The sequence below is a fragment of the Lepidothrix coronata genome, unplaced genomic scaffold, assembly GCF_001604755.1.
Source record: "Lepidothrix coronata isolate B3197 unplaced genomic scaffold, Lepidothrix_coronata-1.0 Scaffold66, whole genome shotgun sequence".
Taxonomy (NCBI): Eukaryota; Metazoa; Chordata; class Aves; order Passeriformes; family Pipridae; genus Lepidothrix; species Lepidothrix coronata.
The window spans coordinates 1,628,698-1,644,926 of NW_016690246.1; positions in this window are offsets into that span (position 1 = coordinate 1,628,698).

Below are 16,229 nucleotides of genomic sequence, written 5' to 3' on the forward strand. Positions count from 1 at the left end.
AAGTGGTAGCAAAGCCATAAGCTGAGTATTGTCATTCAAGACAATAAAGTGAGTAAGTAGCCTTGGTATGTAGTTGGCAGCATCAGTCATGGCTCATCCAACCTACACCCTGGGGTCTGTGTGGCAGAGAAAGGGTAGGGCCTGGCAGCCTCTGCCCTCCTCCCATCCTCCATGGGGGACAGTGAGCAGCTCCTCATTCCAAGGGGTATTGCCATGTCAGGGCATCTGCTGGACTCCCTCAAAACTGAGAGCTCCTTGCAGTGATCAGCCCAGACCTCAGTGCCTCACCAGATGCTAAAGCTGGGGTAGATAAAACTCTCCTGGTGTGGCCCAACTCAGGAACATGGGTATTTAAGGTTTTCTGAAGTACCCTTTTGCCACTGAGTCTTTAAGTTGAAAAAGGACAAGTAAGGCTTGCTGGCTGAACATTTTTGTGTTTCGTCAGCTTTTTCCAAATGCAATGTTCTCTGCTAGGGTCAGTGGCTTTGTAAAAATGGAAATGATATTGTTGTTTAAAAAGGAGCTAACAGATCTCACAGACAAAACCAACAGAATGAAATCTCAGACCAGTTTGGATTTGTAATGCTGCACATAAATAAATATGTGTGTACATTTCTTCCTTTAAAACTCCCTGCTTAAATAAAAAAAATGTTGATTAAATTAAAAATTACACCAGTTTTGCACTGAAAGAATTTGTTGTAGATAGTGAATTAAACTTGCACACCATGCATAAGAAGAATACATAGGAAAGGTTTTGCCGAAGTAACTCTGATATGCTTACGATGCTGTGGCAGCCACAACTCCACTTTTGTTTACCTTTCAGGAAAAGTAATTTCCTGTCAATCTGGGCTAGACTCAGAGGGTGGGAGTGGTTGAAAACACAGGTTACTCTAAAAATTGAATGTAGTAGTTCTGTACACTTCGAAGAACCATGCTGGCTGGTAACAGTACAGTTTCTCAGATATAAAAGTCTGATCCTTCTAAGAACCTAAGGGAAAACAAAGCTGTTGCATACTGCCTAATGAATTTAAAGCCCCTGAGCTGTTCTTATTCAGCAATGGCACCGTGTGCCTTCCACAGACCACAGCACAAAGCAGTAAGGAGCAGTTAGAGGTCACATTAGGAAAGAGGGGAAAAGTCTTTTGGTGGCTTCCCCAAGTAAGTGTGTGCTTGAGGGTTAACTTTGATGCTTTTAATAGTTACAACATACCAGTTTATCCCTCACTGAATGTCAGTAGAGTAATTCCATGGTAGTATTTTTCTGATTCAACAAGTACCTTGTTTAAGATGTAATAAGAAAACAAGGGGATATGTGTATGTGTGTTGATATCCATATGTATTTACGTGCACATGTGTATATCAATGAGAGTATGCATGTTCGTATTGTAATGCGCGTGTCTGAGTTTGACTCAGACGCAGCAGAACAGTTCTGAGGGACGTGAGGCTTTGTTTTCTGCCTGGCAGGCGTGAACTTGGAGGCAGTTGCGTAACCTTGTAGCTTGGCACGTCTGGCCTGTGCTGCTGCGCGGATTATGTCTATTATGTAACTCCGTTTATACAGGAAGCTAACAGCATCTAACAAGCTAAAAATAAACAGACTCCTATAATTTCAAAGAACAGTATTTTAAACTTCACTTATGTGGCTGCTCTTATTTCAACAATATGTAGCCTCTTCAAAAATTTTATTTCTTTTTTTACTAGGGTGATATTTTAACACAGTGGCAGCCTGTTTTCTCAGAGAAAGTCAGAGCTCCTTTCTCATTTTTCCATTACAGCAAGAACTCTCCCAGCTTTTATTTAAGGTGCTTTTCAGTATCTGTGAGAAGCAAAGCAGACCATATCATCAGTCTGCTTTTTCTCCTCAGACAGTCAAGAAGTTTGATATTTGAGGGCAGTTTTTTGAAAAATTATGTTTGTTTCCATGGTAGTAATAATCTTCTCAGTCAACTGGGCAGCAGATTATTGAAGAGCATTTTTTGTATTGCTCCTTCTGATGCTGAGTTTCCAGGGTAGAACTAAAAGCATTTAGTTTTTCCCTTTACGGACGGTGCTCCTTACCCTGAGTTTTTTCCACCTGACCTATGTGCTATGGAAACCCTACAGGGATAACACCTCCCTCCTCAACTGCGGTACAGGCAGCAAGTCATGTACACAGAGGACAGCTGGGTTTTCTTCAGCTGGCACTTGCATTCACCTTGTGTTGTTACCCTTGCCCTCTGTGTATAGTTGCTCATGCCTGTCCTCATTGTGAAGGAAAGTGAGCATTTTAATGCCCAGGGAATCTGCCTCTCCATTTCTGCACATAGCTGCTGATGGGAATGTTAAAACAAGCTTATGCCAGATATTGCACTCCCTATGATGGGCTGCCTTGGCTTCATGGGTACAGGGAATGCCCAAAGCACTGGCAGGGCAGTTTGACACGGGATTTCCCCACATGGGAGACCACAGGCCGTGGTAACGATGCTGATTTTCCACCAAGGGGATGCGGGGATGGGGGAGCACTGCTCCAGGCAAGATGCAATCTGGCTTTGGTAGGGACAGGACCGAGGCAGGGCCAGTGTGTACCACTCAGTGCTCTATCAAAGGTGCTTCTTCAAGCCTGGTAAAACTAAGTCAGGCTTAAAGAGCCCACAAAGCCCTTGAGTACCTATAATAGAAAGTGATGCTGATTGCATAAGATTAATTAATATAAGCATGCACTGAAGCCCTTCAGAATCTTTGGACTGCTCCATGGACAAGTATTATTTTCTTAAGTTTCAGCATCGAACTTTATGGTGTGGAATTTGGACAATTTTCTAAACCTAGAAGTAGGGAGGAACAAGACAGGCTCTCCCTGGACCTCCACAGGAATTCAGGTACTGTTACACCTTGTTTTAGAAGGAGTAGTGATGTGTAAGCACCATTGTTGTATTTGTATCTCAGCAGCAATACTCAGCTCTGAACATGTTTGTATTAAAATCCAATAATAAACCAATCCGATTGCATTGAAGATGCTAATTTTAGGGGTAGACTTACCTCACTTTTCACATTAACCTCACCAGAATGTGATCTCCTATTTTAACTTTGTTTTGATTTCTCCACTCTTAAAGGGGCACACACTCATCTCCTGTAAGATAGTATATCTTCATTGATTTGCAGTAGCTGAAAAGCAGATATGAAATATCCATGTTCTCTTTGTTCACTGTAGCACTAAATCTGATGAGAAACTTGTTTAAACATGTCTTAAAATGGCTTTTGGTGGTCTCTTTGCAAACACATGCTTCTTCTTCCCAACACCCCCCACGACAAGTGTTATCCCATGCAAGGTGTCCTGGGAAGGTGTCCTGAGGTGTTTCTCATTGGCCCCCTTTAACCCCTTCCTATTGGTTGTTAACCCCTTCCTGTGACTGGGTGTTCCTGTAAGCCCCTTGAGACTTCTAATTGGTTACTCTGTGAATCCTCCTAAACCCTGTTAATGTAACACCCCCAGCAATAAACTCCCTCTTGTCTCCTCTCCACGCCGGTGTGCTGTCTCTGTGCCTGCCTTGGGGCCACGTGCGTGGGGGGAGGGGGGGGCACCTCTCCCCTCCAGGCTCGGGGCCTGAAAAACCCTGTCGCTGGAGTTCCCTTTCCCCATCCCTCAAGACGTCGGAATGGTTCTTCAGATGGAGATGGAACTAGAACTGGGCTCCCCCATGTTGTGGGTGGGGGAAGGGATCCAGAGTTCACCCGTGGAATTTCCTTTTCAGACTGTCATTAGTCCATTAGTTCCCAGCACCCACCAGCTGTTGCAAGGACAGTAAGTAGCAGTTCCTCAAAATATCCCCTCTGTTCTCCTTGCAGTGAAGCAGCAAGTCCTGTGACAGCTGAGGAGAGCATGGCCACTGAGAAAGGCTCATTATGTTTGTTCGAAGTCTCTGTCCATACATGAGGCTTAACGAGGTTTACATGCCCCCAGCTTAAAATAATTGCAGTAATCCCTTAGACTGACAACGCTGAACTGTTGTATTTTCTCCAACACTAACATTTAGCTTTAATGTAAAGCTCAGCTGGTGGGGGTTAAAAAATCAAATTCCTTTTTTATTTTTTTGTTGCCTTACCCATTCTGTAGGAGTAGGAATAAAGGAATGTCACCCGTATCTGCTGGTGCTGGGTGTGAGCTCTAATCACTCCAGTGAGCGTGTGGGTGCTTGTTCTGCTCAGTTTGGGGGCATGATCTTACCCTAGTGCAAATACACAGTAACTGCTGGACTCCTAGGAAAGCTGCTGGGAGGAGAGTCAGCTCCTTTCCATTGTGCAGGACTAGCCCCCTGTTTAATTTCTATGAGAAGAACACGCTCAGATCATTAAGGACCACTTGCTTCGTTTTCAGTTAGCATTTGCCTTACAATTGAATTGGAAAAGTGGACGGAGAGGAAACCTGCTTCCCAATTTAAAATGTTGTGGGGAGTAAGAGTAAGGCAGCAGTAATCTGTTGGTGTTGGTTCCTTCATCTCAGCCTCAGAAATTCAGGTGGTGAGAAAAGGGTGGTGAGGACATGCCATGAAGCCCATTTCTGGTCCAGAAATGGCCTACATCCATCTTGAATGAATGCACTGCGAGCTCAGGAACTCCATGGATGTGGACAGCCCAAGCAGTTCTGAGCTTTAAAATGGTTCCAACTTTTTTTCTGACTCAGCCTGAAGTCAGGCAGCTGGCTATGCTGGACTGTGGTCCTCTAAGCACATGGATCTTTGCACTGGGGTATTTTGAGCTGCAGGTAAATGAACCGTGTGACACAAAACGTGGTCATACTGGGAGCCATTTGAAGCCCACTCCCGAACACAGTCTTCATGTCTTGAGGCTGACATACCCTCAAAGAATATGAAACTTCTTGCTTTGTACATGGTGTAATCCATATAATTTCTAATATTCTATACCCCATGAAGACAATGTCATAACAATGCAGCCTCCTCAGACTGTTCTAGGACTCAGGCCATTGTGCTGATTCTTTAGTACAAGCATACAAAATATAGCTCCTAGTGTAAAGGCTACTGTCTTTGGAAAAGGCAGGTACTGAAAAACCTTTGAGCTTAAAACAGGGGGAAAATTGTGGAGCACTGAGAACCTTGCCAGGCTGGACACAGGACAAAGGAGCTTCACGATTATTTCAGTGTATGCCAGAAAATAACACAGTCACTGGCATCAAGAGCATCGGGAAAGTACAATCTAAGCATAAAGACTACCATGGATGCCAGTGGGCCCTTAAATTAATTCATCAAACTATCTGCCTTTTGCTAGGACTACGCATGAATCAAATCTCCCAGGCTGGACCACTGTCAGGTACAATTATATACATATAAGAGACATCTATGCAGCATGAAGTGGAGAACAAGTAAATAGCATAAGGTCACTTGATCAATTTTCTTCATTTTATTAGATTAAAAAAATCCAGCTACCTAGTAAGTGACCGGAATACATGTGTTCCCACGTAAATAAGAAAAGTCCAGTATGGCAGCAAAAGGAGCTGAGATGGTAAAGGCCAGATGACTGTCCTGATGAATCCAACACACACTTGTAGTTTGTCTTCTGAAATCTGATCTCCTCTGTCCAGAAGTCCCACAAAAGTCAGAGTAAGTTAAATTTTACTAAAAAATTGCCTTCCAATGATTCAGGATTTTAACTTTTGATTCTTTATTCAACTCATTCCTTACAGGTGCTAGGGAAATAGCTCTGCTGCATCAGATTGATACTTTAATTTGTAGGATTTTGAGAGTGCTCAGCCCTGAACTTGAAACATTCCTCAGCAGTTAATGCTGCTCAGGTTTCCTAGCACCTTCATGGGGATCAGTGAAGGACTGTGCTAAAGGGTTTTGAATCTTGTCTATAATCAGCCATCAATGTCACTGGGTCAGGCAGATTATTATGAGGTGAGGTCCTGCTCCATTTTCATTGTCCATTATGCTGCATATTCAGTCCCCTGCATTCACTAACATAATAGAGATACTCTGCAGAATCTGAATGAGACAAATCACTAAAGGATACCTTGGTCTAATAAGCCCCCATCCACATGAGGAGAGGCAGAGACAGATGGCAGCAATGCACCCACACATACCATCCTCTCTGAGGCTGCTGCAACTCTGCGGCTCTCTGGGTCATCTCCTGTGTCACAAGCCCCTGAGCATATTGCCACCAAATTCAGGTCCAGCACGGAGTGCACAATTCACAGCTGACAGCATGACTTCAACTGGAAAAAAACTTGTTCCACCATCAGACTTCTGAGTGTTTCAGTCGTAGCTTTGCTGATAAAGTCAATAAAAGGGTTATTCTGTAAAAATCCAGGGATTTTATTGGGTCTTTGTGGATGTGGAAATTCTTGTTTCAAAAACCATGCACATCTTTTATCAAAGAGTATTTTGCAACTGGCTTGCCTGTTTAAGCCCATCAGGCTTGTGCTGCCTCAATGTCATATCGTTGTAGAGAGGAGAAAATATCACTGCCTTTATTAATAATTTGTAATTTTTCTAATTCCTTGATATGAATAGTGTAACCTCACTGGAGGAGGCTATTTGTTACAAGACAAATGCCAAAGCTTGAAAGTGCATTCCTCAGTTCTATATTAACTGGGGGAGAGGAATACAGGGTTTATATCACCGGATGAACATTTATCAATTAGCCAGCTATTTTTTTTCAGCAGTATCCTGTGATCTGGTTAAATTACTTCTCTCTGTCTCTCCAATTCAGAACTGCCTGTTTTAGGCTGATTTTGCTTAGTCTTAGCTAGAGCTGTTTGCTGCCCAGTAAAGCTGTTTCTACTTTCTCTCTGTTGGAGATTGTTGTCCACTCTGCATTTTCACTGTCAGCTGGACACCAAGATGGGATGCCTCTGTGTTACCTTAGTTTACAGAGAAAAATATAGTTAGCAGAAGGGTTATAACTGGATATATTCAATCTGGATTTTGTTGACTATGACAGATACAAGTAAAAGAAATACCTAGCCAAAAGAGAGGTACAACTTAGCAATCCTGCACAACAGGAAGCAAATTTGAAAAGTCTGGGGAGAGGGAAAAATATTGAGCAGAGCTTGGGCACAGGATATCCTTTCTGCATGCTGCAAACACATGACTTCAGATGGAGCATGTATGTGTTTGTGTGGTGGCTAAATGGATCAAGTGGAATAAAATCAGAAGTCAGAAGTCAGTCATTTGCTATCACACCAAGTATAAAACAGCAACTTTTTCCTCCTTAACAATAGAGCAACTACAAATATCTTTCTATGCTGAGTTAGAATTACAGAATATTCTGGGTTGGAAGGGTCCCACAAGGATCATTGAGTCTAACTTTTAAATATTAAGTCCTTCATTACAAGTTTGTCTCAGGGGGCAGCGTGGTCTGCCACTTCCTTGCAGTCTTCAATAAACTACAGTAATATTATAGTTATTGTTATGCTGTTGCTGATGGTTTTTATTACTACTATTTTCTTTAGCTTGCAGACACTGCCTTTGCCATGTGCCAGCTCAGAGGGCTTTGAGGCAGCAAATCAGTACATCCAGCATACAGTAAAGCATAGGGTTAATTACACCCCAGCCCTGCCTGAGGAGAGGTGTGTGGACCATGGTGCAGGAGTGCTGTGCCTCCCACTTCCCATTGGAAGACAGACCCCAGCAAGAACAGTCTCTTGTGAGCCCCATGGGTTTTGGTGTGATGCCATGGCGTGGCCCAGGGCATGGATGGCTGCCAATGCATGCCACTGGCATACTTGTGACATAGGTCCTGCATTGGAAGTGCTCCCTGAAATCGGGGGTGAATCACCCGAGGATGTGCCCAGCCCAGCTAGTGACACCTCCCTAAACCAGGCTGTGACAAGCATGAGAGCAGAGGGGCAGGATGGTAGTACAGCTCTCACGGGGGAAACTCGACATGCTGCAGTTTAGAATCACATTCAGCAATACGAAAAACAAGTAATTGTAGGGATTTGCTGCCCTCTGGCAGGATTTTGTTACAGGTCTGATTCTCTGTGAACTGTGAGAACAGTGCTCAGCAATAGCTCTGCAGCAGGGCAAGGTCCGCATTTTCCAGCTTGTTGTCGGCAAAGCTGCTGGGTAGCAGTGCTGCAGCCTCCCTGGAGCCCTCCCGGAAAGCCAGAAACACATGCTGATCCCAGGCACGGACTGGTGTAAGGGGTAGAGATGCTGGGCTGGCAGGAGCTCCCTGTCCCTTTTCTCCATCCCTGTGGGGTAATGGAACAGCAAGCCTGACTCTCTAAAGGTGGTCCTTTTGTTGGTTGTCTCCTCAAAAGAGTGAGCCCACCATCTTCCAGCTTTAGCTGTGCATCCTTTTGGTGAGAAAATTCAGTTTGACCTCCTTTTAATCCCGACAAGCCTTAAGTGGCTTTGCCAAGTTTGCTTTCTTAGTATGATATAAGCTTTCGGAGAGAAACTCAGCAAATCAGGTTAATTTTCTTTAACATAGAATTCTAAATGGCTCATTAATGCCAATGTGGCACATGTGAATATGTGAATACTGATTTTGAAAATCTAGGCTTGGTCTTCACTAAATGCGAGGTATTGTGGGTCTCATGGGGTGAGATTTCTCTGACAAAACATTGAGTTCTGTGATGTCTACTCTGTACTGCATTGGTCCTGTGGATGGCCTGCCTGGTCAGCAGGAGAAACAGGCACATCTTGGATGCTTCAAAGCACTCTGATGCCTCTAACTGTCAAAAACCTATATCTTAAAAGAATCAATGGCTCATTGAAGTACCTAGGTTGGTTACCTTGCATGATGACATTTTTGATGTGGGTACCTGATATTAGATTATGCTAGTCTTACCCTAAAACAGCAGAGAAATGAGGGAGTGAGGAGGCCCATAAAAGTACCTCAGGTGCATAGGTATTCATTATTGTTATTCTGTTTTGATAGAAATGAAGAATAGCATAGATATGCTATTTCCAGTCCGGCTGCCTGTATAACACCCATGATCCTTGCCTCCAGCAAGTCACAATCCCAGGAGAAACAAATAGGTAGGCAAGAACTAAGGAAGAAGAACAACAGTAGAACCCAGATGAAAATCCATAATGATTATCTGTACAGCTATGTGGGATTTTCCCGGGGTTTTGAATGCAAGGGAAATCTTGGAGTTGGAGAATGGATAAGACTTTCTCATTCTTGCATGTAAATAATGTAGGTTTTGATGTATATCTGTTTTCTTCTCTGCTTAATACACACACAATTGGCCGGGACCTTGTGTCTAATGATGCTGCTTGTAGCAGTGGCCACAGGGCTTAGCTTCAAAGTCTACATTGCACAATGCAGTGTTATGCAGAGCTATCAGAGCCAGTCTGGAAGGTGTTAGCTCCATGTGATAGTGCAGCCAGGCTAATCAATATCTCAGAGCAAGCTTTCATGGATCTGCTTTATTGCTATCAAGGGTTTGAACTTGGATCCCTTTATGGTACTGCACAATGACAATGAAATATGTGTGTTTGTTTAGAGTTATTTGGAGTATCTCTGGCAGACACTGCACTAGACAGGTCAAGGATGCTCATGAAGCTGTGAATATGGTGGTAAAAGCCAAGGTTTGATATTACAGTTACCTTTGTTGTTATTGAGAAAGCTTGAAGAATAAGAAAAACATTTATTCATCAACCTTTCCAATGGCAACAGCCACAGCCACTAAGACATCCTGGGGCCCACTGAAGCCATGGCAACATCCTCAGTGATTTCAGTAAGACCTGGATCTATGAGACAAGTAACTGAGGTATGCTGACTTCCACAGAATTACACTGATTAACTTTGGTGATATTTTTCCTCCTTTCTTTGGGTTACATTGTGTTCACTTTGTTTCTTCAGTGTTAGCATGGTAGATGTCTTAGGAGTGACTGATACCCATCCAAAAAAATGTTGAATAATAGCCATTTCCTTTGAAGAAAGTGCAAAAGCTTTTATGAAGGAAACACTTGCATTAGGAATGAAAAAAACCCAAAGGGCCTGTGCGAATACTGCTTATACCCTGGCTGTCATCATTATTTTCTCCATGATTAGAACCACCCTGGTTTCTGCCCAAAGAGTGAAGAGAAACAGTGCATTTTCCTGGCTCTGTGATAGCATTACAGACCCGTGTCCTTCCACTGACATTGAGAAACCCCCTTCAAAACACTCATAAACATTTTGCACTTTTCTCAGTTTAGGTTGAATAAATCCATAAGGATTTATTCTATGACATCCCAAGATTATGCTTTGTCTGTATTTGTGTATACCTGACTAGGTTATAGAGATGAACCTTTATTAGTTCTCTCTATGGGGAGTTTTTGCTGGAACAATGTAACCTGCATTTATCCTTTAACCATTCTTGCAGATGGTGCATTGGAATGAAACACCTCCTACTTGGGCCAGGTCTGCTGGTTCATGGTAATTATCCACATGCTTTAAGGAGCTCCATGTTCTGAATAAAAATTGCAGCCCAGAATACCTTGGGTTTTTTCCTTTAATTCATTGCTATGCATTTGAATGGATTAAAAGTATTCCAGAAATATGATATAGTACATAGGATGCTGTTAATACATTAATCCTCCCTGATGTGCTCAGGTATGCAATCACTAATTAATTTCCAGATACCCGCTTTTTTTATAGAAGGGAGCGAGACAGAGATGTTACCAACTTGTTCAGTGTACATAAGAAAGGGAAATGCAGTCTTTCTGCACGCCTCCACCTCAAAACCATTTAATTTAGTCCCATAATACCTACCTCAGGACAGGCAGAGGTGCACCAGAACCAAGGGGTACTGAACACATACAAACATACACATAAAAGTATTTTCAAGATAAGTGCATTACCCTAGTTGTTTTTTACTTCATCCTGGACATCCCCCCAGGACCTGGATGAGGACAGTAGGCTTCCTGTGAAAAAGCAGTATAACCTGTCTGCCACTGCCCTGGCTCTGTTCTCACCTCTAGGCAGTGACTACACTACCAGCAGGCCACAATTTCTCTGTTTCAGAGTACAGCAAGTGAGTTGTATTCACTTTTTAAAGGCTATGTTCAAATTTTCTGTCCAGGTAGAGAGTCTAAAGCTGGCACCCTGTCTGGGAAAGAGTATTAGCTCCCTCTTCTATCAGATGTCACTACTCCCCTATCACTACCATCCATCACCCACTACACTTCCCAGCAAGGGGCTTCACTTCTCTTGGTCTGGAAGACATTAAAGGAAGTGCTGGCACCTGCTTTGGTGGTTTTATCCAGTTTGCCCTTCCTTATCTTTGCAAGGAGAGAATAGACAGACATCAGTAACTGCTGTGGGCTGCTGTGCATCCCCTTTGTCCTTTTATGTCCAGTTCCTGCCTCTTTTTCCCTTCAGGCAACTAATTCATGTGAAGCTTTTCTATTTTGATTTCTTGATGTGCTGTGGCTCTCAAACTCCTCTAAGTTGGTGACTACATCTAGGAAGTCACTTGCATATCAGTGGCCTTTCAAATTCTGTGCTTGTGGCATAGCAGTTTGGGTTTTGTTGATTTCTTAATCACCATTCAAATTAAGGATAAACATGCAAGCGCCAGATACCCTCTCCTTACAGCCTGCTATATGAGGAAAAGGTACAGTAAAAGACAAAACTAGAAAGATTAAAAAAATTGAAACTGAAATTCTTAAGATTCATCAAGTGTTGCATTTTCTCTTTCATTTAAGGTTGCACAATGCCCATATTTTCCTCCTATAGTGTGTGCCTATTTTCAAGCACTTCTTCTAGGTTTTTATAAGATTCTGAATGAGATTCTTTTATGGGAAAGCATCAAGAACAATGGATGCTTTTAGAATCACAGCTTTCACATTGGAGAGGAACTGAAAAACAGCTGATTGACATAGCAAAATAGCTCTCTCCTTCCCCTTATTAGCAAAAACAGAACTGATGGAATGCTCTGGGGAATTCTCGCATTAAGAATACCACTTCAATGAAAGGATTTCAGTTGCTTCTAGTAATTGATAATCAAATGTCCTAGTTAGAACAGCTGGGATCAGTTCATCACTGTATGGGTGTAACCCAAAACTGTGTATTCTATAGTCTTCCATGCCATTTCCCAGAAACTGTTATCAATGAACCATTTACACCATCTGCCCATAGAGCCTGACTCCTCAGGCTATAAACTAGGTGTTAAGAGGCCTGTGAGATAGGAGATTGCTCTTGTCTTCATGCCCATTGAGGAACTCCCCACCCTGAGGGAGTTACTGGGCATTCCTGCCTGAACTGGAGGATATATAATCTTGGAGTCTTGGGACTTTTTTAACCACTTGTGGGATCCAGAGGAAGACTGCAGATCACCGCTCTCAACCAAACTGGAGACCACCACTCTCAACTGGACTGCAACCATCACTTTTCAACCACACTGCAACCATCACTCTCGACCGGGCTGCAATCACCACTCTTGACCAGACTGCAACAGCACTCTCACCAACAGGTTTTCCCCTCTCCTTTTACTTTGGAGTCAGGGGGCCCAAAGAACACCACTTTGTTCATGCCCCGGGGTGCTGGATTATACATTTGGGTTTTGTGGGTTAAAACAAATTTTTGTCTGTAGAATAGTACTTATTGTATTACTTTATTAAATTGTTATTCTGACTTATAATCTCTCTTTTGAGTTGAGTTCATTTCCCCAGCTGGTTTATCTTTAAACCAGCACATCAAATAACTATGATTAAATTTTTGCATCAAAGTGAATTCAAATGCTTTTATCCCCCCATGTTTACTCACTTGCTTATTACCAACATCTCAGGCAGTACCTAAGTTTGCAACTTTTGTTTCATAATCATTGTAGTCTAGACAGCAAATCTTTAGCCAGAATAAAATACAGTTCATAGGGACCAGAATGAAAAGAAAACATAGTCCAAGAGACAGTCACATAACATACCATTGCATTACTTTAGAAAGGCTATGAAAAGCTGAATTAACCTGACAGTGATGTCTTTACTCTTTTCACTGTAGTGAGATCTTATTAACATTGTTGGAGAAAGTGCCCTGGGAGCTGCAGGCATTGTTCTTTGGTGAGATATGAATTTAACTTCTTTAGAGGTAAGCTTGAGCCTAATTTAGATGCAATGTGTAAGATCCTAATTTTATCCTATTAATAGACACTGTCTGACTGCACCACTCCTGAGCATTCAGTACCAGCAGAGCTGGTTGCTTAACCAGTCCTTGCTGTCCTCCATTCAGGACAACGGTGAAATATGGTCAGTTTTTCCTGGCTTAACAAGGTCTTGTGAGGTTCACAGGCAACCAGTGGTAGGGAATGAAGCCAACAGCTAATACCAGGCATTTTGGAAGACATTTCTGTAATACTTATATCATCCTGGTCAAATTCCTTTCCAGCTGGGTAAAATACTAGGAAGTTATCTAGAACCTGATTAGCACATCAATCAGATTAGATGAGGTGTACCAGTGGTTCTCAGCAATTTGTCAGATTATGAGAACTCTCCTTGTGCTTATGTGCAGGTAAGTAAAATGAAGCAGGCTGATAAGATCAGATGGAAAGGTTTTGTATTACATATAAGACCTAGCCCCATTAAAATCGAAGATTGATTTCTAAGGCTCTGTCATGTCCTGGAGTTTTCAGAAAGTCGTACATTAAACTTTGTAATGAGAAAAGACTTTTTCCTTAAAGCTGTGTGAAATGGGTGTTCTGGGTTGATTTTCTCACAACAGATAGTATAGAAAACCCAGCCAGCATGTGAATAAATGGCTGAAAATAAGTGTTTGGTTGTCCTCAGCAAATTCAATTACTTCAGCCAATTTTTTAAACATTTGGGTGTGATTTCTGTCAGAATCAACATGAACAGGAGGGTGAACTTCCTTCCACCAGAGTCAAATGAGAAAGGCAATCCTCTGAAGCATCTTCATCAGCTCCAGACCTGTACAGTCTTGCCATACAGCCCTGCTGACATTACCTGCATTTCTAGCATATAACATGGCTTCTTTGCAGATCTACACACTGTGGTGTTTCCTTGGGAGTGCAAGTTGTTGAAGCCCTTTGCACCTCAATTGGGCTATATTTTCTGTATAAAATTTATCAATCATTCAAACTAGCCAAATTTAAGTTATCCTGAGTTAATTTATTAACATAGGCTGCCTACGTATTACATATTTCTTAGAACATACAAGGAAAAAATAAAGTGAATAGTTTCACATTAGCTAAAATTTCTTTTCTACCATTTGCAGAGCAACTACACAAGAATCAGATCTATGCTGAGTTCTCTGCTTTTTTTTTCCCATTTGATCCAGGCAAACATTTGAAACATACCATCCAGCTCTCACTTGCCCCCATTATTCCTTTTTGTGTCAGAACCTTAAAGATCCCATCAGGCTTAGACCTCTCTGATTTTGCACCTCTTAGAAGTTTTTCATTTGTCAAATATGTGTTATTACCCTCATATCTAACTTAAGTGAGTTATTGCCATAATAACTGTGTTAGAAAAGCAATTGTGCAGTGAACAAACATTATGTTAATAGACCTCTTGAAGGCTAGTGAGAAAAAATTTCATTATTTTTTGACAGAATTCCACTGCAGAAAGACATATTTTAAATTCCATTTAAGTTAGGGGAGACTGTGACTAAACCACAACTAATCAATAAGAAATAAATTGAATTTAGAATGATCCTTCTTTAAAAGAAAAAAGTATAAACTAAATAGAGGCTGTTTCTTTCAAAAATAAATTCAAGAGATCTACTCAGATTTTTCTGAAGCATATTTTTTATAGTGAAGAAAACTATATAGAGATATTTTGCTAGTTTGTTTTCGCTTGGGTTTTTTTATGGAATGTCTTTCTCAGAAAAATGCAGTGTGTTAAAATCAGAGTGCTGATTGTGGCAGATTTTTCAAGGGAAGGGTGTAAAAATGATTCATTTCACATTCTGCTTGTACTGTAGGACCAAAGTACACTCTAATAAGAAACAAAATGTCTCTTAATATTTTCTGAGCAGCATTGGATTAGATGTTAGTTTCGAATCTTCTTGATGTCTTCATTAAAGTCACATCTTATAATGAGATAGTCACACTCAGAGTAACTAAACAGTGGGGTAGTGAACCACTATTTCATAAAATCAAATTTCAGACTCTTCTGTGAATGAGTTAAATTTGCAACTGTCTGTAAGACATGAATGCATCCTGTATAAATCTTATGATATTCCTTGGTATCCAGGAATGCAGGCCCAGATTTCTGCCACCCAATATATCCATTGAAGTGGGACAACTAAATTAGAAGTGTACTTATCAGGGGGAGGGCACCTCCTGAGGAGCACTTCAGGTGCAGTGGAGTTTAGCTGGTTTGTACCTCTCAACAGCCTTGGCAGGCCAGATGATTTTGTGAGGGCCAAGTAGTAGAGATTTGCACTGTGAGAAGATGTGCAGGACGGCACAGTGAGAAGTGGCCTCCCAAATTACAGCAGGGTGCCCCCACAGCAGGGTACACCACATACAGAGTCTGTTCTCATGGGGAAAGCTGACCCAGGTGGTCCTTCTGACTCCTCTCTTTCCTTTTGAGGCTGGACACTCAGGCTATGTGAGCTGTGGTATAAATCTGTGTCAGCTGCACCTCTAAGATCAAACAACCTCTCTTCTGTTCTCCTGTGAGGAGCACTTCTTATTTCTAATTTTATAACTTTTTTTACTTCTGTTTTCTTCTCTTTGTGTTTCCTATTTGCTGTGTTTTACCGTCCTCAGCTGATGTGCTGGTGTTTGCACATTTCATTCCTGGGATCTAACCATCATAGAGCATCCTGTAAAGATGGCTTAAACTTCAGATCATGGATTCCTCTTGCATCTATATTAGACATGCCAAAAATTACCATTACAGTGGCTAAATTATTTTGCAGATTTCAGTAGGAGTTAAAAACCTAAACAGGCCTGAATATCTGCACCTGGGCTCTCAGCAGCCACATGGTTAAAACTCTTGTACATGGTATATGGAACATAACATAACATGTCATAATAAAGTCAATGGTGGAAAAAATTAATCTAGCAGTAGGTTTTTTCCCTGAAGAGGATTAAAGTTCAGTTTATGTTATTATACCTGCTGAATGGTAGTGATAGAATTAAAAAATCTCTGTACATCCATGAGAATGGATGCTTTTAAGTATAATAAACATACCTTCTCTTACTATAGTACAAATTGGGATTCTTACTTTCACGTTTTAGAACATTTCTTAGAAATATCATGTGGAAATAATAATATACAAAACTAAAAATCAGAGGACAGATGATAAGCACAGGACTCTCTGAGTGTTTTCGA